Raw genomic sequence first — 24,742 nt, 5'->3', positions numbered from 1 at the left:
TATTGCTAAAGAAGGAGTTTTATTCCTTCGAAAGATTTCTTTCTAAATATACTCTCTGTAGAAAAGTTGTTGGACGTCTTCAAACATCTGTTAAAGATAAAGAAAAATATAGTCCTGTGTCTAAAATACTGGAATATACAGAGCTGTCTTAAAACCACTACTGTGATCTTAAAAATATTTCCACTGGTGACTGACTAGAGTAAGGTCAAGCTTATTAATGTCAGGACTAAATAAAATGGAAACCTCTAATTTATGTTGCTTTTATGGAGTAGGCCATCATAATTTAATAGGACCAATCCTATCCAAATTTTTCATGTAGGGCATAAAAATTTAATTGCTTTGATAAATATTCTCAAGATATCCATAAGTATTATCGATTTTGCAGGAAGCATGATACAAAAGTGATTTTTCTGAGTCAGGCAAAGCAAAGCAGCTTAATTTACACAAGAACACTTCAGTTTCATTTGCTGAAAAATATTAGAATAAAGACAACTGCAAGAACACAACAAATTCTTCTTGTTTACAAATTTAAGTCTAAAAGTCTTAAACTGGAAAAAAACCTTTTCCATCTGTAATTTTGAGACAGCTAAAAAGTTACCAGCTCAGCTGACATCAATGAATGGAATGAAGATGTTCAGCTAAAGTCAATCACAACTATAAAAATTCTCTCAAAAGTGATAGTGAGGGGCAATAACATATCCAAATTCTGTTTTGCACGTATTTTGTTAATTGTCTAAGAAAGTCCCTTACAGCAATAACTGTTGTTTTTTAACTAAATCTCTAAGTAATTTTACAGAATTGTTACCAAACACAACCCTGTAGAAAACTTGACAAGCCTGGATTGCAAACCCAAATGGGAGATTATGAATCATTTAATATATATTTAAAAAAAAAGACCAAAAAAACCTCTTCATATTTATTGATTGATTTATTTAGGTTTTGTTGTTCGTTCGTTTCCTTTGTTCATTTCCTAAGTAACAAGTTCCACATGGGTCATTTGAAATAGATGTTTGTTTATGTCTTTATCCCATTAAACAAATGTTAAATATTTACCATTTTTGCTTTTCACCAGGTAATGCTTTGGATACACAAGCATTGTTGTATTCTAGTCTTGGGACTTAAACATTATCTCCCTGCTGTCACCGACTATATTTAACTAGCTCAGATTGTTTCAGAAAAATAATTGCTATTCCCAGGTATTATCTTCAGCTTCCAAATCCATTAACATAAAACCACGTTGCTAGTCCCAAAGTCAAACCTTTGTGGTGTCCTTACAAAAGAGTTTGCACTTTACCCTGATACTGAGTTATACTGTACTATTTAAGAGGATTACAAAACTAGTTCACATGAACTCTCATGTATTAGTTTCTCACCTAGTTTTTTTGGGACTTTCTTTTTGTATTCACCATCTGCCTCAGCGAGTCATATCTCTCTGCCAGTTTCTAATCTTTCTCCAGGAGCCTTTGCTTCTGCTTTTTGTTTATTTGTTTCCTACAGATTACATTAAGTTTCATCGTGGTAATAGCAGCTTTGTAAAGGAAAAGATTTTTTTTTTTTTTTGCTACTTATAGATCTGTTTAAGTACTAGCCTAAATTAATGGGAAAATTAAATTTAAAAAATCCAAACCAAGAAAAATACAAAGGCAGCCACACTCAGAAACTAGTAAGCAGAAAAGCAAGCAATGTCACTAACCCCATAAACTAGAAAAAGAGCATATTTGCATGTAAGTGTAAATTACAGGAAGTATCAATCACCTTCAGGATGCAATGGACGAGGCTATATGGCTCATTCAATTTATGACCATATAATGCTATGATTAGGAATCTACTTTTAAATATACCATTAGTATTTTTTTCCTTATAACTGAACTGCAAGAATTTTTCTATTTAGATCTAAGTCTTTAAATATTTTTTCATGCAATTACTTCTACAAATTCCATTAAAGTAGCCCCAAATATGCATTTCCATTCTTCGAACTAAAAATGTGAAAATGGTTTAGCACTTCTTTTCCAATTCTCATATCTTCTTCTTATATACACACATATATAAATTTGTTTCTGATTTAGGACAATATCTCCTCTAGTCTTTACAAAAATATTTCCCCTCTCCTCAGAGAGCTTTACCACGGATAAGTGCCCTCGATTTTTAGGGTTTTTTGAAGGCACTTTCCGTGCAGTAATGGTAACTACATGGTATAAATTCAATTGCAGTTCTCCTGGAAAACACTGTTCTGTTCATGGAGGAGAAAAGGTAATCTTTCTTCACTTTCCACTAGGAAATTAAACATATACTTTTAGAATAATAACTAAAAAAAAAATAATTATGAAACCATCCTCATCATTTGAGGCGAAATCATGACTATTATTATTAGCCATCCAGAATTGCTCTTCAGTCCTGAAGTGAACTCCTATTAAGTTTTTTCTATTTTTCATATATCTATAAGATGTTGTCTAGATAATATTACTTGGATGTACATACAACTTCCTCCTCAAGGTATATTATTTAAAAAAATGTAAAATATAAATCATGATGGCTTATGAAACTCTTTAGAACTTCATTATTGAAAAGTGGAATTATTACTGAGCACTTTACTTAGACATATTAAAAAATAATTAAGATTCCTTGAGAAATGAGGTAGAACGGCCTTAATGGGGTCACTTGAATTTGTAAATATTCTATTGTGCAATCTTTTTTGGTCAAAGCACCAAACTGATATCCAAAACAGCACTAGACTGTATATTTAACTTATCAAAGTTAGAAGCTCTATCTTCACTCAAACATTCTGTTCCTGTCTCTGCAAGTGTCTGCAAGTAAAAATGTGTGCCAAGTGAGATATTTTTATTTACCATGGCATAATTTTTGACATTTCATTTTATCAAGATCTGTGTGTTTCTGCATGTTCGTATGAGTTCCTGATTAATCTAAAGAAAAAGCCTTGGAAAACTAATGGGAATAATTCTCCATGATTGCATAAATTGATGAAAAGCCTTAATCCTATTGTACAGTCTTGGCCAACACTAGATTTCTGGGTTTAGAAAATTTACAAAATAAAGATGAAAACTCTGATGCTCTTTCTTAACTCTTCAATGGAAGATATTGCTTACAGGAATGCATATGCTGCTTCCACCACAATGTTCATTAGAAGTTGCTATAAACTGTGGCTTATTAACTAAAATTACTTTGTCTCTAACTTTCAAATGAAGAGCTGTAAAATAATACATTGCTGAGGAATAGCTGAGAAAATAGAAAAGTCATAATTTCATTTTCATAATATTGAAGCAGTTATAAATCTTAAAGTGTTTAAATTAAAGACAACATTTTATTTCTGTAACAGATAATAATGATATAAGCTTAATGAATACTAATTTAGCAAAATATGAGGTGATAAATAAACATTTGATGATGTCTGTTGCATGAAATGTTAATCTTCAATACATAACCATTTAGGCTTTTCCAGCCTTTTGCTGAACATAGCAAAAAAATTTTAAGTGCTCTGAACTTCTTCATCATCTTAAAAAAATCAAGTATTAGAAACTAGACCCCATTCTGTACAATAAAAGCAGTTCAAATATGCATATAAAGCACAGAAAAAGTGTTTAGCAGTTTCAAAATTTGCTAAAATACAGGGGCTTTTAAGAAAACACTTTTTTTCTCCTTTTTTTTTTCCTTTATAAGTTTAAATAACTTTAATCCTAAACTTGAAGTTTCTGTAATACATTGGATACATCTGGGCTCATATCTGTTTCAGGAGATAATTTTTGTGCCTTTTTAAACATTTGTCTCCAGATATCAACAGCTGAATTTCTTGCAAGGGTCATTCAAAAATCCAAGGGCGCTTCTGCCAGGCACAATCTTATTAGAAAGAATAAGCACTTAAAAATTAATTATTCTAAATATTTTTTTCATTAGGAGAGAGAAATAGCTGAAATGCTTTGTGAAGGATTATTCCTTCATTCTGATTTTATTAATGGTTTTGTAATCCTCCAAAGTTTGCTTTCCTGGAAATAGAATCTATTTCACCATTCTGCATTTTTCTGAGAAGTTTAAACATTGACCTCTGTCAGAGAGAGATCAGGCAAGATGATTCTCTAGTCTGATCTAATGTAGGAACCATAGTTTATGTCCTTGGTGTTACTGATAGATATTAATTTGTTAAAGAATGGAGAAAGCATAGAGAAGGAAAAATATAAAAAAGAATTGCAGCTGGCTTACACATCTGAAGCCAATATACTAACAAAAGAACTAAATAGCAGATATTTGAGGGCAAGATAATTATGGAGCACATTTTGCTGTTACAGAAATTTATAAGCAGGAAGATCAGACCAAAGGGAGGTCACTCAAGTATTCCAAAACCGAAAGCTAAATTATTAGTTCTGAAGGTAAACCAGAATGGAGCAAAGCACAGTTCAGGTCAAAAACAAGCAATTAAAAAACCTTCCACAAAAGTTGCCTTTGTTCCACACTGATGAATGTGAACAGTGAAGGGACCATGGAAACCAAGTTGCAGAGCATGGAATAACTTTAGAGTGCTGGTAAGCTGCAACCCTGAAATATAAAAATATAAAAGCATAAAAATTATGTTAACACCTAATATCTTTCACATACCTCTATTTGTTAATGATGTATAAAGTTAATAGCTGCTGCTTGGAACAGAGTGAAATAATTTGCAACTTAGAATCATAATGTTTCCATAGAAACCAAACATCCCAAGCCATTACAATCACTCTTCTGGTGTTGGTACGATTGCAGAACTCTAAGAAAGACACGCAGAAGATTTGCCTGGATTCTCAGAATGTATTTGATTCTATGTCACAGCATATCCTATGGGGAAATTAAGTCAAATTGGTTTGAAGAGGAATACAATTAAATTAATCAAAAGCTGTCTGTCTAACTCAGGAGAGGGTAATTATAAATAGTACTTCCATCTAGATGGGAAAATAATGTCCAGCACTGTTCCATGCAGACACCCTTGGGGTCTTATTATATCCAATATCTTTATTCTGAAAATTTATACATACAGAGATTAGTGGCTGTGTTCACAACTGCTGAGCACTTACCCCACACTGGAGAAGTCCCAGACTATTATTAAATCCTTGACAATGCCATCTGTGTCCTCACTGCAGGTCCTGGGGCAATAATCCTGGAATACCTCTCTAAGGATGCAGGGCATATGACAGGAATCTGCTGTCTCATATTCCTTGCTAGAGGCCAAGCAAGTTCTTGCCTGACAAGAACTCTGTGACAAAAATTACTTTTGCCTGTGTCATGAAAACCTTGGAAAAGCACAAGGAACTTCTCTTCCCGAACTGGAAAAATTAGACAATTCATGGCCTGATCTAACCAGCAACCACTATCTCTATCCCCACTCACCACTGTACACACTTTGCTGTCCTGCAGGTTGGCAGCTGTGGGTGTTTTTGCCATCCCTGGGCAGAGGTTTGGGGCTGTGGTGGGTCCCAGGGCTGAGCTGGGACACCCCCTGCATGGGTCCAGCCTGTCTGATCCCCAGCCCTGCCACATCAGGGCTGTGAAGCAGCTTTCACCTCTTCCCTGAGGACAGGAAAAGAATCAGGCAGCAACTGGAATACATATAAGAAAGAATGTTAAACGAACTCCATGTAAAAGACACCAATATCCTGCTCCATGTGGCAAAGAATAGAAATTCCCACCATGAGCCTCTGGGTCTTGCTGGCAAAGACTTGAGGACACTGCCAACACATCTTATTTTCCACTCCCTCTTTCTTCCTGAGGAAAATTGAATCTTCCCTGCTTCCTCCACATAAAAAGCTTCACAGATGTTAAGCAAGTGGAAACACTTAAATCTTCAGTAATAAGACAAATGTTTCTCTTTGCAGATAATGTATCATCATGACCACCACAAGCCAGGCAATGACAATTAAATAGGCATAAGAGGGACAGCAAATTGTACTGGTCTGTCCTAATGATGAGATTTTAAAGCTTAATGTGGAAATTTTGAACAAGTTACCTACAATGGCATGCAAAATTCAAAGATTTTTGCAATTTTGTTTAAAAAGTAATTTTTTTTTTCTACATGTCCTGATTTATTTTATTTTTCCCCCCAAAGAAATTAGTCTATCCACCGAAATTTCACCTTAAATGCAGGACATGATTACAACAAAATATTCCTTCATGATGAATTTGCAGATTTATAAACACTTGAAGGATCTAGCTGTGAATTTGTTTAGAATAAAAATAACACACTTTCCTTGCAAAACAGCTCATATTTCTTTTATTTTCAGTATGAATCAAAGCTTTATTTCATGTTCTACACTATCTCTCAATTCCAACTAACTTCTATCAGTTAAATTGCAGTCATTCTAAGTTTCTGGAAACTATAAAATAGGAGATTAATCTATTTTCTATGGACATTTATCATAAGGAAACTAAGATCCTCTTTAAAACTACTATTTATTTGATCTAATGGGGAGTTTTGGCCGTACTGAGACCAATATTTTGTTGTGCACAATGAGAATCCAAAGAATTCTTGCCAAGGGTCTCACAACATGGTACAAGAGAAGGACTTTTTCTAAAGTTTTGTGTAGTGTTACCCATATTTGCTTCCTATATTAGCAATGTACACTGACTCTTGTATACATAGGTATGAAATGATGTGCATTTACATGCTTCAAGCATTAGACAAAAGATTATTATACTACTAAAATATAAATCTAATATCTTAAATGTCTTACAGTGCTGTCATCCCACTGTAGACCTGTATAATATTGTATTTACATTCCACCACTATTTCTCATTTTAATTATATATATTCAGCTTTAGAGAAGCATACTTTCTTTCTTCTTTCCTTTAGGGTATATTTAATTAGTTTAATTCAAACTCATGTCCTTCTGGCATCATCATTAACACAGAGTTAGTATAATTAGCATTTTAATGTACAATAAATAATCTTATAGAAATCGGGGCTTTTTACATTACTTTTTCCTTTTTAACAATAAACCTATAAACCTATTCTCCTTTTATGTATCATACTTTTTATCCTTTTTTTTTTTTCTTACAAAAATAACTGAGCAGACATAAGAACATGGAAATTATAATTGAATATTTTTTCACTTATCAACTCATTTTGACCTTGCTGCCCTTAGTACTTCACAGTGTTTTATACTGTGTTCAGTATCAAAGGGATTGATTGAAGCATCTCTTTGTGGTTGGGGCACTTCAGGTCTCCTAAAGGACCTTTAGGGATTTGAGTTTTCAGATTACAAATAATCATCTTACTTTTAAAACTTGCCCAGTTTCAAAAGAAGTGATTGCAAAAACCTGGATGAACAAATAGAGACAGAGATAATGAAACTGCCATAAAATTCAGAAGGAAAAATATTATTACTAACATTTTATTTCAATTCATTTTTTGGTGAAAGTATTCTTTTTAGTCGATAGAAGTGTTGAATCCTCTGAAAATATTTTTCAAATATTTTTCAAAACCATTAGTATACTGTTACATCTGTTCTTCTACTTCCAAATCTATATGTTACAAATATTCAAAAAGAATTTACTACTGATTTTTTACCTTATGCCCTATCCACAGATCTCACAAAAATTATGAAAAAAATTAATAAAAACCCTTTAAATAAAATGAGAAGTCAGAGTAGTATAATTTCATCATATCTCTTTCAGCATAATCTTTCCAACAAGAAGTGTCTACAGAAGAAAAAAAAAAACACAAAAAATTCAAACAGAATTTCTACCTTGAAACTTTGACCCCAGTGCTGATAGATTTCAGAAAGATGTAAAAGTTTTACCATTCAATAACACATTTTAACCTGGAGCACAAATCTTTAAAATTTACCACAAATTTCGCAGAGAAATTACCACCAAAATTGTGTCACTTAAATAGGACAAACTAATTTTCAGGATGAGCTTTGACCTTTCATAAACGAGTTAAGTGGGAAGTCCAGTTCCCAGCAGATAAGCAGTCAAGGGAACAACAACAACAACAAAATGACCACCAGAGCTATAAATACACTACTCATATCTTTTTTTTGTGTGAATATATCAGAAAATAGAAAGTATATTGGAAAGTTTGTGGCAATCTAATTTCAGAAACTTAAAGCACTGTTTTTTGCGATTATATGATTCTATTTTTTGTTGTTGTTGTTGTTGCTTTAAGGTTTTTTGTTTTATTCTCTTTTTTAATACAGGAAAGGGTGAGCTGAAAGAATCCCCTCTGGGACAGGTAAATTTTTTAGTTCTGTTAAGCTTTTTCTCCCCCTTTTTTTTGTATTTTCTGCAAATTTGTCTTTGACACGCATAGTTCTGTGAACGCACACAATTATTCAATAACAATTAAGTTTCTTGAACTTTAAAATAGAAGGCTACACCATAATGTCTGGGTAATTCAGTCTGTGGAACAGCTGGCGTGTAATTCCATCATTTAATCCATTTCTATTAATTCTGTCTGATGATAGTCTCAGTTATGGTATATTGCCAGTAAGTCATGGGTGTTTATAGCAGAGGCTTTGTTATGCTTATTAGCTATGAAGAAAAATCAGCTTGCTTACATTATCCATTTGAAAGGTGAAAACCATCCCAATATATGAAAATCTTTCTTTAACAGGAAATAATTTGACATAGCTCCACCATCTGTTATCTGGAGACACCATTACTGTTTTCAAAATATTAATTCTTTTTCTTATATGCATCTACTTGTTTCTTATATGTTTTACCCTTTAGCAATTGAATACTTTTTAAAAAATGGAAGCTTTATTTTTTTTTATTGTATTGATAATTTGTGAAATTAGCTGTAAGTTTTTTTGAGATAGATATTTAAAGGCTTTTGTGACTTACAAGGTTTCAGCTAATGACTTACAGAACTAAGGTATCTGTAGCTTAGTGCTTATTTTCCAGGTCAACCTTGATTAAATTATATTTAACTATAGAATGATAGAAATTATTTGTGTTGGAAGGGACCTTAAAGATCATTTAGGTCCAACTCTTTGTGTGATGAGCAAACTTCCTTTGCAAAGTTCTCTAGTAACCTAAAATACCCTACTCAAATAACTCCAAAGGATGAAAAAAAAGAATTATCCAAAGAAAAAACACCAAGTTTGTGCTGCTTTGCTTTGGTCATCAGGATAAATTATGTGAAAATCAAGCTGGGAAGGAAAGACATAAAAAAAAAATCCATCTTTTTTATAAAGAGAAAAGATCTTCAATATTTAAAGAAATACACTAATATTTTGAACACACTTTGATGAATCTGACTGAAAAATATGTCTGATAACACCCAGAGAGGATGCAGTAAAAGGAAAAACATAATAAAAAGCTTGCCATATGTGCATATGGATTTGAGGCACACAAAAACCCTAAGGTGCTGAGAATATTTCAGTGTGTAGGATAATAAAAAAGGGTTCACCCATCAATATTTCAAGGGTATTTCAAATGTATTTGTTGGACAGAGAGAATGATAATCCTATAGAAAACAATTACCAAAATGATACATAAAACCAGAATAAAATATATGATGATAACATTTACTCCAGGGAGAAACAGTCATTACTAATTTTTTTTTTTTTTTTCTTATGTACAGGAGAAATACCCTGGTACAGTAGAATTGTACGTTCACACACAAAATACATGTTAACAAATTTAAGCTTTTTTTTTTATTATTCCAAAATAGGTTCACTACTTTCAGAGATGATCTTTTCAAATAATTTCAGTAGATTGTGTCTAAAAGAAAGTTTTCCCCCTTGAACTTATGCATAAAAAAGAGGTTGCTATTATTTTGACTTAAAAATATTTTATTACTTTTCCTTATTAAACATATATTTAATATATATATAATATTTTTATCTATATTTAATATATATATTTAATATATATATATCTTGGTAGCAAGTGAGCAGAAAGATGATAAAATTCAGAAAATATAAAATAAGAGTGGCATTCGCTTTCATCATTTCACGATTTCAGAACTGAAAAATCAGCTGACTTGATGCTGAAACTTTTTTTATTTCATTGTTGTTTCGTACTAATCCTTCTGAATTAAAAACAAACAAAACCAAAACCAAACAGCATCCCCTCTCAAAAAAACACCCCAACAGCACCAAAAACCTAAAAAAAAAAACCCCAAAAAACCCAAAAGAAGAACAAAACAAGTAAAAACCTCACACAACCCTCCCTCTCCCCCCAAAAAAAAAGCTCAAAAAAAGCTATGAAAATATGACATAACATTAAGTATAAGAAATATGGTTAACGTCTTTATTGCAAAGCAATTTTGAAGATTGCTTTAAAGATCACAAGAATGACTGAACAAAAGAAGCTTTGCAATAGTGCTAGATAAAGAATTTTTTATTTTGGAAGTAAACCAAAAAACAGAGTTTGTACATTAGATGACAATAAGTTATCTGAAAAGTACAATGTACAAGTCTGAATTAAAACATTCAATGTTTTGTTAAAATATGTTCCTGCCATGGCTAATAAAAACAATTCCCCTTTCTTAAAAACACATATATTTGAGGGGAAAAATATATCTTCAGAATTATATAAAATGTGATAGTGCAAATTCCCCTGCTATTCTATTCAGTAATTCCTAAAACAACCAAACCCAAACGAACAAACAAAAAAAATCAACAACAAACTGCCACCAAAACAAGTTGATTTTATCCAGAAGAAGGAATCAAAGGCTTGACATCTTCCCTCATCTGTTAGATTCAGGTTTTCTTTGGCTATTTCCTCATTAGAGCAAATCAAATGTTTACTTATATTGTGAATATCTGCTTTGATTTTTTCCCAAGGTTTGGCATCTTGACCATAGTTTGACAAGAGATTTGTAATAGGGCAAACGTGGACTCTTTCTGCAGCAACACTGATTTAAAATGATGAGGTTTATCCGTGAACCTCATCTCAAATCCTGGGACAAAGGGAGGGGAAAGGAGGGAAATGTGGGACGAGAAGCAAACTCTCTGTACTTCTGCATATTCTAAACCTTCACTACTCAATTAAGAGTTGTATGCTTTTATTTCAAAGGACACGAAAAGATTTATTTTTGTATGAGTCATGTTCACTCGGGTATCCTTCCTTTTGTTCATATAAAAATCCAAAAATCGTCTACTGAAATAAATATTTCCATTTTTTCAAGGGTTTTGTGCAAACTGCAGGACCCCTGAACTCTCTGGAATACACTAATTTTCTAATTTTTAATGGAAGTGTGTCATGAGCAATCTGAGTGAGCCAGATTGTAGAACATTCTCCTTCCTTACAGCCTTTTTTTTCCTTCTTTTTCTTCCTTCCTATCAGATTTCCCTCTGTATTTGAAATGCACTGCTGAAAACACAAAGATTGAAGGGTTAAAAGCTTGCCAAATTTGCTGTTAGTATACAACACTACATGCAATTAAAATATGCATATGTATAATACACATATTTGTGTGCTTAACCCCAACCAAAAAAAAAAAAAAAAAAAAAAAAAAAAAAAAAAAAAAAAGCCATCAAAGAGTAACACAAGCAACACCTTGCTCTAAAGTACAGAACTAGAAAAGTAGTTCTTCACTTCTTCACTTTTCATACTATATAACCTCATCAATCCCATCTTATTTGAGAAATCAAGTGCTGAATACACACAGAGGAGTTTTATTCCTCCCTCTTGAGCACTCCTGTCACCTGAGAACATCATTGAGAAGTGCCCAGATATGGATGCCCTGGCCAGCAGATTGCAGACTTTTATAGCAAGGTGTCATTACTCCTGTCCTGATTCACTTTGCATAAAGGAGTTAATGGCTCGCTGAACTGGAAAGGACAAACAGATTACAAATGAAATCAATCTAATCAGCTAGAAAGGAGACCTTGGCTCCAGTCTCAATTTTTATTATAATATCAGTACAGAAAGAGTCCTTAAGGGTATGTCTACAAGAGACCATGTTGTTGGGAGCTGCAACAAAATTTTAAGGAGTAGCCTCAATGATATAAATTATTAATATTTCTAGCTAAAATACTATTTTTTATGCTTTCAATTTTGTTCCTACTTTATCACAAAAGCCAGAGTAAAACTTGATTTGTTTATTCTTCATTCTAGCCGTGAACATGGTGGTTTTGGCATAAGGTTTGTAAGAAATTCAAAACAGTGGCTGTTGAGATTTTAAGAGGTTTTTAAAAACCCCAAACCCTTGAAATCGCAAAATTATTAAGGTTATACAAGTTGAAATAGTTCGTAGTAATAAGGAATATAAAAATTATTATGATTTTTTTTGAGATAAGGTGAGCAAAACTGACAGGTGGAAAACTGCAATGCTGCTGACTTAAGGTATCTGTTTTTAATACTTAGATTTACATAAATTCCAAGGAAAAAGAAAGCTTTTTTAAGAACACCTATGGGTGTAAAATCTACGTGAGAGAGATTCAGACAACACCTAATGTATGAAAAATTACCTGCATATTTTGAAGTAGCTTCACTTACTTATTTAAACCTACTGTCTTTTCCAGTCAAGATAGTTTATTACAACTTATCAAGGTCTGACATCACTGGTGTCTGCACTGGTACTTCAGACCCCAGCACAACATTATCAATCACTGGTGTGGGCCTCAAACTTTAAAAAATTCTCTGTGATCTCTATAGTATAATTGCCAGTGATATATGCATTTACATGAAGATTTAATATATCTTCATCAAAATAGAGTCAGTTGCAGAAGAATTTTTTTTTTCATAATACAAAATAGGTTAATTATGTTGGCATGTTAAGATGACAAGGATTTTTGTATGGTTGGATTATAAAGTGGCTAAAGCTGAATTTTTATAACTCATCATTATACCTTAAACATATATATTTATCTTTAAAAAAGGGAAAAAATACTCTTACATCTAATGTTTACATCCTTTTTAAATGCTTTTCATTAAGGTTCAATCTCCAGACACCTTTAACATTCCAATATTCAGTGGCAGAACATTAAATCTTTTCTTTTCTTGAAGTCATCTGATATAAAAATAGGAAGAAAATGAAAGTCTCAGGTTGCTCTTCTCAGTGTAGAAAACAGAGCAATTATTTCTGTATGAAATCCTCTTGGCATTATTTAACTCACATATAAAGGCACTGCAGAATACTTTTGATAGCTTTTGAAGAGCAGATCCCAGCTAATTCTTGCAAGTGAACAACACTGGAGAACAACCATTTGCATTGTTTTAAAAAAAAAAAAATCTTGGAAATAAGACCAGCTGACTTTACAGGAAAATAAAGGCATTAGGAGAGGTTTATGGATATTATTTGTTATTAATTAATGCATCAGAAGAGGTTTATGGATATTAGGAAATAGGTATTAGGAAAAAGAAAATACCCCTGAAAGAGTGATCAGGCACTGGAACAGTCTCCCCAGGGAAACAGTGGAATCGACGTCCCTGGAAGTGTTCAAGAAATGTCGATGTGGCACAGAGGAATGTGGTTCAGTGCTGGGTGTTGGGCTGGACTCAATCTTAGAGATCTTTCCCAACCTTAATAATTCTATGATTCAATAATTATTCAGATTCCTAAAATAGTTTACACTGAATTTTGAAAACTACTGTAAATACCCTTTACTTTCGAAGTGTCTTGAACATAGTGAAAACCAACCTAACACTGTCATTGTCAGGGACACAAAAGAACAAAGCAGGCAGCAGGAGGTCAAGCAGGAAAGCTCTATTTTATTTTTCTGACTCCATATATACAGTTTTACAAGCAGGCCAAGATTGGCTACAGAGGTTGCCACCTCTTCGACCTCATTGGTGAACATCACCATCAATCATTTTCTCCTCCCAGAGGAGAAATATGTAAACAATAGAAAATTTGTAAAAATATACAGAGTTTACTTAAAGCTGCGTGAGAACAAATGTAAACAGTAAAAAACAGGCAAACTTGAGGAAACAACACTGTATCTTACAAAAAGAGTTTTGCGGTATGAATTCATGCACAAAGATCTGTTTTTCAGTTTAATGTAATCTGGTTGAATAAAAGTAAAAGTTGTAATTATTTCACTTTTTTAAAGCATCTTTTCTGTATTCTGCAAATTTTAGCCTTCATTTACAAATGATGTTCTAACTAGTTTTTGCATCAGACACTCACTGAGACATGAAGTCATACAATCTGTTTCTCTTCTAACTCAACCCTTTTCCACTCAAATTGGAGGCTTTAAAAAGAAAACATTTTTACTGGATTTTATATTATTGAACTAAAGGAACACACAAAACAAAACAAATAAAAGAATCAATGCTCTACATGATACTAATTAAGCCACCCTACACATTTGCAGGTAATCTGATTCCTTTACAGTGATTTCTAACTGCTAATATTGAATTTCATTATAAATATATCAGTTAATGAAGAGGCTAAATTAAGAGCTGTGAAAAAATGAACTGGAAAAAAAAATAAAGTTTCTAATATTTACTATAACCTTTAATTTTCACAGAACACTTTCATTGTTTGTACTGAGCTGATTCCCTGTGTCTTATTCAGATCTCTTAAAGTAAACTGAGAAAACTGGTTCATTGCATTTGGACAGGCTACCAGATGTTAATAATGCAGAGCTCATTTCATGGCATTGATAAGAAGCCAAATATCCCTTCTGAAGTGATGATAAAATATATTATATTCTTTTCAATGTTGTTTATTATTACAAAGCTGAACACCTATACCTTATCTTTACTTCAGAGTAAAAGCTGAGCCCTGAGGCTTTTTAGCTTCATTTATTTTTTTTGGTTCTGGCATTCTGTATTCCAATCATATAAACTTTCAAGGTAGTTTCTTCTAATTAATCTTAGCAAGTAACAGTCCTCTCAAATAGCCATAAAAACATCTGTTTTATTCATAGTACAAATAAGAACACTAAAAAACAACAAAAATAGAGCAACATATAAGTAACCAACATGTGAATAACTTTATGAATAGTGAAATCTGACTTGGTTATGAATTGTATCCAGCTCCTGATGTCAGTCTCAGACTAGAACTGTGAAGGTAGATTGCTCTAAGCAAAGCCAGAGCATGTAACTTTTAACCTGCTGATTCCATGAGTGTTAATTCACATTTGTGTTTGATCTTCCTTTCATTCCCACACCTAATGTATTGTCAAGAAATCCCAGAGTCACAGAGTGGGTCAGGTTGAGAGGGATCACAGTGAATCATCTGGTCCAGCCTCCTTCAAGCATCCACCTGCTCCATGGTGGCTCACCTCCAGAGGCTACAGGTGGATCTCAGCACCCCCAGGGAATTCCGTGGGCTGCAGGGGCAAAGCTTCCTCTTCGTGGGCTGCTCCATGGGCTGCCAGGGAATCTCTGCCCCAGCACCTCCTCTTCCTCCTTCTTCACTGACTGTGGTGTCTTCAGGGCTGTTGCCCTCACAGATCCTCATTCTGCTCTTCCCTGGGCTCAATTAGTTCTGCACGAGAGTGTGTTTTTTTTCTTCCACCTCCTAAATACAGGGAGTGTTCAAGGCACACTTTTCTTCAATTTAGTGGTATCATACTGGGGTGTTCTTTTACAGTATCTTAGTAGTCAACTTTGAAAAATGTTAGCATGAAACCAACAAATGCTTATAATATGAAATTCCCAAGCAATTCAGGTTTCAAGAAAAATTTTAATCTTTCAGTCTGTCTAGTGGCATGAAACTGTCTACTATCTTCTCAAGAAATTTCAGAAGATTATTTAATTAACACCTGAAGATCCTCAAAAAGACAAAACACTGAGTGTATACTAACAATTTCACTGAACAACATTTGTGCTGTATAACACTCTGATTCCTCCATGCAAAGCTTCTCTTTCAGTTACTGGTTCACCAGAAGTAGAAGAATTTTTCTGGTTAACAACGTAGATTCCAAAATTTCATCTGAGTTAACAATCATTGTGAAGTTTGTGAAACTTTTCCGGGAGAAAATTTCAGAGGAAGAACACCTAGATATAAAAATACCCTCCTCTGGCAAACAACAGTTTTTGTTAAAGATGAAGCTGCTATTATTCCTGTTTAATCAATAGTTCAAAACTCAATTTACATTATTCCTCAGATTAGGAGGCGATAAACTGTCCCTTTTTACCGATGTAAATTAGTATAGGGTATTCTAGGAATTATTTTTAAGATTCAGGCTACTATGGTCCAAACATTCTAAAGCTAAACATTGCTCAGAGAAAATGAGAATCGATTTGATCCAAATCAGGGAAAAATAAAATATTTTAGATCAAGTAAACTTTAGCAATTCTTATTACATTCCATAGGAAAATAAAATTTTAAAAAAAATCAGCTCTGACCTTGCAAAGGAAGTGTTAATCATATGCAGGATGGTATAAACTATCAACTTATTTTAAAGGGCATATTTGATTCCACATCATGTTCTCATCTAGACTCTGTCTGTCAGCTTTGCATCTGTGATTAAACATTTAGACTAGTTGAGAATGTCTTAAACACAAGGCTGGATTGTCAATCCCTCTTTGGTTTAGGAAATATTTAAATATTTCAGATGTGTTAAGCAAATGACCAGAGTGAAACTCCTTCAGAGGGTTATAATTCTTAAGCTCTTTCCTTCAATGGGGAGGTTGCCAGAATCGACTCTGATCACATAATTGGTCCGTCCTCCTAAAATCTACCTGAAAGTCTTTTTCTATCAAAAGTAAATGGAGACCTTAGCAGTCATTCTCTGATAATGTTATATAAAATAGAGGACTCATGTTTGCAGAGCAAGAGGAACTGTCCCTCAGCCATCTTGCCCCCAAGGGGAGGACTGAGGACTGACAGATCAAAGGAAACATCTTATTAAGCCTGTTGTAATGGAGAGAAACATCTTACCTTTCTTACCTTTGTCTTTTTTGTACAGACAATCCTACTAAAAGCAAGATTCCCACATATTACTCAATAAGGTATCATTTCTAGCAGAGTGACAGAAAAAGTATTAGAGCTTAAACGAGGGGGAAAAATGAGGTCAAATGCTCCCCACAGTTATAACCTTTGTCTCTTTCATGCTTTTAAGGCCATTGCTGAATACAAGCTGGGTGATGAACTAGAAGGTTTTATTTTTATTATAAAGTCACATGATGGGCTTATACCTGAAAATGTAGATGGATTCTTAAAATTATGGAATCTTCATTCTTCCACCCTAATGGCATCTTAGCAAATGGGGTAGTTAAAAAAAATACTGCACTCAGCATCAGAGAACTGTATTTTCACCCCTTCCATACTGGCTTTATGACTTTAATAAGAGAAGTTATGACAGTGAAAGACATTATCTCTTATGAGGACAGTCTCTGCTATGAAACAAGTCTGAGAAAACTGGGATTGTTCAGCCTAGAGAAGAGAAGACTCCAGGGGGACATTATTACGGCCTTTCAATACTTACAGGGGACTTATATGAAAGATAAGGACAAATGTTTGTAGTTATAGGACAAGGGTTCCATTTAAAACAATGGTGTTAAACTAAAAGATGGTAGATCCATACTAGCTATGAGGAAGAATTTTTTGCAGTGAAGATGGTCAAACATTTGAATAAGTTGTCCCAGGTCATTTAAACGTCCCCTCCAAGTCCAACTATTCTATAATTCTAGGGTTATCATAAAATTGTTTGGAAATATGGGATTTTTCACATGGAATTTAAAATCAAGGAACCAATCACATAAATGCAAATTATTCAGGACCTGTAATAGTGAGCTAGGGGTGTTCTGGGGGTGATTTTTGGGAAACTAAAGACACAGCCTTCAGTGCTTGGTTTCGTTCAAGGGATGCACCAGCAGTCAACATTCCTGTGCCTCTTCATCACAGCTTATGGATGATTTAGTGTCACTGACCCATCTGTGCACAGACAGCCCTCCCCACAGCTCTGCAGCAAGAATTTGTTGCCTCCTAGATCACTGCTTCTCCTTCTGTAGGCCATTAACTCCAAGCAGCATGCTTCAGTGAGCAGAGTATTCCTTCCTAATTACTTCAGTCAGCTCATGAATGAAAACACACTCCTTCTTATTGAGAGAAGGGCTGCAGGATTTTTATCTCCTTAGAATACCTTCTAAAATATGCTCCTCACTTTGGCCATTTTCATCATCAGTAATTTGAAGGCCTAAAAAGCTAAAACATTTATTTGTTTAAACCTTGATGACAGATGAGCATATCTTTGATGGATAGATCAAAACATCTGCAGAAATACTCATCAGTTCTACTTTATTTTAGCCAGAATCAAGTTTAGCTGCTATTGCTCTTTAACAACTGAGTATGGCAGGAGAAGTACAATTTATAATGTCAGGAAATAAAATAAGAATAGTTACTTTAGAAGTGCAAATTTAATTCTATCCCATAAATCAACAGACTATAACAGAAGTGTTAGTGGTGTTTTATAGAAGTTAGAGCTACTTTAGCAAAGCATTTGGTACTGTTTCCCAGCCATCTCTTATTCAAACTCACAAAATAAAGACTGGATTGATAGTCTGGGAGCTGAGTAGGAAGATGGGTAACATTGCACTCAAAGAGTGATGGTCAGTGGGTTTGCTCAGGCTGGCAACCTGCCACAAATGTGATCCTTCAGGGATCAATACTGGGCTCCACAACTTTAAGCATTTTCATAAAGCATTGGCATGTTGGGACTGAAAATATTCTCACCAACTTGGCTGCTGCCATTGAACTGGGGGATGAGGTGGGCATTTCAGAAGGGAGAGATATCTTACTGGGAGAATCAGGCATGTTGGAAAAAAGTGAGCTAGCAAGAACAGAATGAAATTTACCAAGTGAGAAAAGGGCTACCTGGGGGTCCTGGTGGACAAAAAGCTGCAGATGGGTCAGCAGGGCATCACTGCAGCAACAAAGGTTAAACATGTTGTGGGGTCATCCACGGGGGCATTGCCAGCAGAGAGAGAGAGATGGGATCATCCCCCTCCACTTAGCACTTGTCAGGTCACACCTGAGCACTGTGTCCTCTTCCTGGCCCCACAATTCAAAGCAGGCAAGAACAGGCTGGACTTGACCCAAAGGAGAGCCATGAAGATGGTCAAAGAGCTGGAGAACTTGCCTATGTGTAAAGACTTAAGACATTAGGTATTTCTTCCATCTCTCAGGAGGGACTTCATCACAGAACTCCACTACTTCACGAGTACTTTCAAACAGGGTAAAGGCTTTCTTTTCACAAAGAAATCATACGAGAGAAAGTAAGGGACAAGCAGTCCAGATTGCACCCTGAGAGGTTTCACCTTGATAGAAGTTTTCTTTGCAGCAAGAAGGGTTAAACACTGGAACAACTTCCCTAAAGATGCGGTAAAATCCCGTCTCTGGAGGTTTTCGAGATATGACTGGACAGGATGCTAGATAATTTACACCTAAGCTTCCCTTTTCATGCTAAGTTCACCTTAGGTATCTTGTTTGCATACTTATTTAGCTTATTGAGTTTGTCTGAGGGTCCTGATGGTTGAAAATGTAATTTTAGACCATCATCTCAGCAATCAGTGCAAGTGTATATAATGTAAGAAAGAAATTTCCCTACTTATTAGTGAGAGGATTTCTCTTCTGTTCTCTGTGACGTTTTATTCTGTGACAGTTTCAATATTGTTGCATATTTCATTGTGTTAATTTGACACAAATTGGACAAGTGCTTTTTATTTCTATAAGACAAGTTTCTAAAATCTTTTGTACATGCCAGATGTAGAGATTTCAAAATAGCTTGGAGGTTTCTCTAAAGAAATAGAAGTAAGGGAATAGTTTTCTATAAGGACTTGAGGTTCCAAAAGCTGCAAACTGTATGTGCTAGTCTGGAACTGCAATTCAAGCAAGCATTAATTTTAAATCTTGAGTCATAAGGATGAAACCACTTCCTCAATTCCATTTTAAATCAAAATAGCCAGTTTGGGGCAGTGACCTGCAGTTGTGAAGATAGTAATTGCAGTTTATTTTGAAGAAAAAAAGTCGATAGAAAATCAAAATTACTTCCTGCACAAAAGATTTCAGAGCACTTATTTTGCAAGGTTTAAGGTTAGCTGGTTTCCCCAAGGTCAGAAAATGTAAGATACATATCAGATTAAAAGTAAAAAGAATGAGAATTATGTCTTAACTTAGAAGATCTGTCCAATGCCTATTTAATATTTATACTCATGTTGTGAAAAGGTAAAGATAGCAAATCTCTGTGTTAAGATTTAACATTAAGATTATTTCACATACTTGCAGACAGACCCCGTGGAAATCCCATGTGACAAGAAAGATAGATATCCTGTTTAACAAAATTCAGCTTTGCATTAGTCACTCGCCACTCCTGAGAACAACAAGGGCTAATTAGTCTTCCTTGATTTTGCATCTGCCAAAATTACAACCAAATCCATTCACGGGGAGAGTCATCCTTTTCCTCTCTACTGGCCCTTACAGTACTTGAAAGTCTAGTTACAAGACACTCAACTGTAGAATATAACATGCTGGTCTTGGAAACAGCATTAGGATTTTTGATTTTCAATAAATGTATTTCTAAAAACTAATGTGTGCATGCTTTTCTTTTTTGTATGATTTGGGGATTTTTTTATCTCAATATCATTTCACAGTTATTTACAATTGTTTTAAATTGGTTTCAATTTTGCTTGGGAACAACATCCCAAAACATACAAACATGCCAACTGCAATTAAAATTTCATAAATATATTATAAAATTTCAGGAAGAGAAAATATTTTTTACACCAGTCTAAAATTTATTTTAGTCACCAACATGCTTTCAGGAGTGTTTCCACTAGTCAGTATTTTTGTTAGTGAACCATAGCACCAAAAAATGTTGTCTAGAACATTGGTAATCTCTGTGTGGATGTAGCTCGACTCCACATGCCAAGTGGGACTGTGACCCCTCTCTACTAGATGGGTCATGTTTGCATTTTAAGCTGCCATGTACTCAAAACCTTCAGGGGTAGAAGAGCAATGAGTTCTGTGGGAAACCTATGCAGCACTGCACTTCTGGGGACACGACATTTTCTGTATTTGTGTTCCCAAGACACCTCTCATACTACATCTGAATTTATTACTACTGAGAAGGGCTTGGCTCCATCATCTTTGAAATTTCCCTTCAAATGAATTTAAGGCTGTTTGAAAGAGGAAATAATGAGGAAACCAATCCACTCGTTCTTCTCAAGGCTGGTATGTTCAAGGTCCCTGATCATCCCGTAGCCCCTCACTGGATCCTTTTGAAGATGTGCCCAGCTGCAGCATCCACAGTGCAGCCAGGGCTGTACAGAGTGTGGAGAATAACTTCCCTCACATTCTGTTTTCTCTTGGAAATGCAGCATCAATTTTTAGCCATAATTAGAAGTCTGGAAATATATAATTTGTAACAAATATTTATAGTAACTCTAAAATAAATATTTTAATTAGACAGAACAAGAAGACAGTTGAAGCAAAAAGTAGGTCTTCATAAGGAGTGATTGGCTTGGTCCAAAGAGGAATTAGGACCTAAGGGCTTAACTACCAGATAGGTTTATTCACCAGAGGAATCCAGGATATGTGCAGTGAATACGAACATGAATACCTTGTAATTAAGAAGACAGCCAAACCCAGACTCAGATATATAATTTCAGCAGGAAACATCAATCTTACCGTGAAAATCAAGATATAGAGGCTCCATTAGACTTCTCATTAAATTCTTCTTAAATTTTTTACAAGAGTTTCATTATGAATTCATAGTGAATTGATACCTAAATGCACTCATTTCATTAAAATAAATAAATAAAATAAAATATTACATCAAACATATTTGACAAAAAATCACAAGAAGGATCAAAAATAAATGTAATTCCAAGTATACAGGTACTCATCTGCTGACATTTTGTTATACATCAGCAGAGAATGTGCAGGAAATCCAATCAAACGGCAGTAACAAAAGCCTTGAAGATTAATTATATTTTCAAATTGACTCCCAGAAATTCAGTTTGAAAAAAAAGCAAAGTATCCTCTTTACTCACCTCTGTCTTTTCTCTCATGCTACACGAATTCCTCAAGGTTGCTTGTTGCTATTTTAAACTAAAAATTTCCTGTAGCTGCTCTGCAACACAAAAGAAACAGGATATAAATTAGCATAATTTTCCTTCGCTGTGCTTAGATTCAGTACTAAAATGTTATCCCTAGATAGACGAGGAAGTCAAAGCTTGCTGAAGTTATGCTGCCCTGAAAAAGAGAACAGACTGATTATGACTATGGAAAACCAGCACTTTAACGAAATTATTAACTGCTTATATGTCACATTAAAATGATCTACAGGAGAAAAAAATGTATTAGATTTGGCAGATTCACATTAGAATACTAACACCTACCTTGAAAAACTTTTCCATTAATTTTGGGAAGAATTTTAGTCACAGCAGTTGCTATCTTAGTTCAACAGATCCTCCTCACAAAAAGAAGAAAATAAGGCAAAAAAAAGCATTCAAATTATTTGCCATAAAAATTATAAAAATACTCTGAATACAGTAGGCAGAAGCAGTACATTGTAAAAATGTAATTTCCCATCATCCTGTTGTTTCCTCAGCAGGTTAAAAAGTTAGGAGTAAGTAAGGTAGGTAGCTATGTTTCTTGGTGTTAGTGTAGAATTCTGAAGGGTCTTGTGTTACTTATCCCTGATATATTGCCTCCTGCATGTTTTCTGTATTTCTTAAGATGTCTAATGTTGATAGATATTGTTCTAGCTTGTCTTGCAGTTGACAAAAAGATCTATATTTTAGGAGTGGTGAGGAAGGTGAGCATGCATTTTGTGATCTTATGCCTTTGAAAGTGTCTATCAATCATTACATTTGAAAAAATTGAAAACTTCTCTTGCATTTTATGAAGATGCTGTAACACTCTCTGGAATTTCAGTATATTTCAAGAATGTTCACAAAAGTCTTATGACTTAGCTTTTTGGACTCTCATTAAAGAATATATTCTATTAATTAACAATTCTGAGCTCATGTCCTTTCTGTGCATTACCAGAAGACAAGTGTATGGTTGTCTTTATCTCAATGAATTTCTGGGCACATAATTAATTTGTTGGCAGCCTAATTTCATTTAACCATTCTTAATGGGAAGCAGCTTTCCTTGCAATGTATTTCACAGTAAATTTTACAGACTAGCCATTAGTTCACACCATGAGTGGGCTTCAGTCCTGAACTGTTGAGCACAGAAGTGTGTCTTGGACTAGTGTTCAAGGGACAGGTTTTGAGTTTGTGGCTGGTTCAGAGGATAAAAAGTAAATACACATAAATAATATGTTCTCCATGGTTCTAGGTTGTATACTTTTAAATATAACTTCTTTTTTTCTCTCAAAGTGAACCTTTTATGTATTATGATTTACTGTGTTAATACTGCATAGTATAGTACTATATATATATATACACTATGTAGTATATTCTGTTAATATTGTTATAGTACTATTCTATACCTGAACTTGATCCATGGAGTTGCAGAATCAGAGAATAGTTCTTGGAAGGGATTTTTGAAGGTCATCTGCATCTCTGCTCAAGTACCACCTTTTCTGGTCCATTTTTTATATCCTGCCCTGAGGCCGGGTAATCCAAGTTCTTGTTAATAGACCCCTTGGGGCAGATTACAGTGAAATAACACTCAAAGACAAGTAACTACAGATATGTATGAATATTATGGGGTAGGTTTATTTTAGAGCAATTTGGTTCCAGTGGAAAGGAGGTATGCAGCCATTTTGGTCATCTACAGAAATGAAAAAAATAAAAGCAAAAAATACAAGGCAAGGAAGAGAGAGAGAAAGAAAGAAATGGAAAGAAAGAAAGAAAGAAAGAAAGAAAGAAAGAAAGAAAGAAAGAAAGAAAGAAAGAAAGAAAGAAAGAAAGAAAGAAAGAAAGAAAGAAAGAAAGAAAGAAAGAAAGAAAGAAAGAAAGAAAGAAAGAAAAGAGAAAAGAAGAAAAGAAAAGAAAAGAAAAGAAAAGAAAAGAAAAGAAAAGAAAAGAAAAGAAAAGAAAAGAAAAGAAAAGAAAAGAAAAAAGAAAAGAAAAAAGAAAAGAGAGAAAGATAAGAACAGACTGTGGAGAGGAAAGATGTCACCATTTATGGATGGAGCAGTGAGACTTGCTTGTTGCAAGCATTTCAGGACATTTCGGTGTCCTTTTGCCAAAGTGATTTGCCTTGGTTTGTCAGGGGTGAGGGAAGCCCCTGAAATACAAAGTTCAATGGGTTTATATAGGTTCAGGTTCAGATGGGAATGTCCAGGTACCTCTCCTCAGGGGGCAAGTTTTGCATTGTCTGATGCAACACTGTGGATCTTCCACTGTCCTCTGGTGGAAGGCCCCAGGATTGAGTCTGGGGGCACTTTGATGGTCGTTGGCTGTTACAGATACTTTATTTGAACAGTGATAGGCATGTGAGAAGTTACTTCCTTTCCCACAGTTTGCCACAGTAGAAGTTTTGTTCAGATTCATCAGGATGTGTTAACCAGACCTCGCCATGCAAGGCTGGAATTAGCACCAGGAAGTGGAATTAGCACCACGTTGTTCCCTTCTGTGCTTATCTCAAGTTCCTGCTGTGGTGCCTTATCTTATGGCAAATCCCTCCTTTGCCCTTGACACCATTTGAGACAGGAAACTGTGCTCTTTATCTCCTTACACCATTGCCCAGGACTGTGTCCAGATAGCTCTTGAGTGTCACCAAGGATGGAGACCACAACCTCCCTGGGCAACCTGAGCCAGTGCTCAGTCACCAGCACAGTAAAATAAAGATTTGTGAAGTTCATATGGAGCCTCCTGTGTTCCTATCACTGGGCTCACGGAAAAAAAGCCTGACTGTGTCCTTTTGTGCTGTCTCATCAGGTATTTGTATATAAGAGGC

At 34.6% G+C, this 24,742-nt stretch overlaps 1 long non-coding RNA gene across 2 annotated transcripts in view; it reads right to left on the bottom strand.

Annotated features, from left to right (window-relative positions):
- LOC136373693 (uncharacterized) overlaps positions 1 to 24,742 on the bottom strand; it is a 498,676-nt gene that overhangs the window by 314,142 nt on the left and 159,792 nt on the right. The window lies entirely within an intron of this gene.

The sequence above is a fragment of the Sylvia atricapilla genome, chromosome 2 (assembly GCF_009819655.1).
Source record: "Sylvia atricapilla isolate bSylAtr1 chromosome 2, bSylAtr1.pri, whole genome shotgun sequence".
In the NCBI taxonomy this organism is placed as follows: Eukaryota; Metazoa; Chordata; class Aves; order Passeriformes; family Sylviidae; genus Sylvia; species Sylvia atricapilla.
Note: the sequence above shows the minus strand (reverse complement) of the source record. Positions and strands in the feature narration are given on the sequence as shown.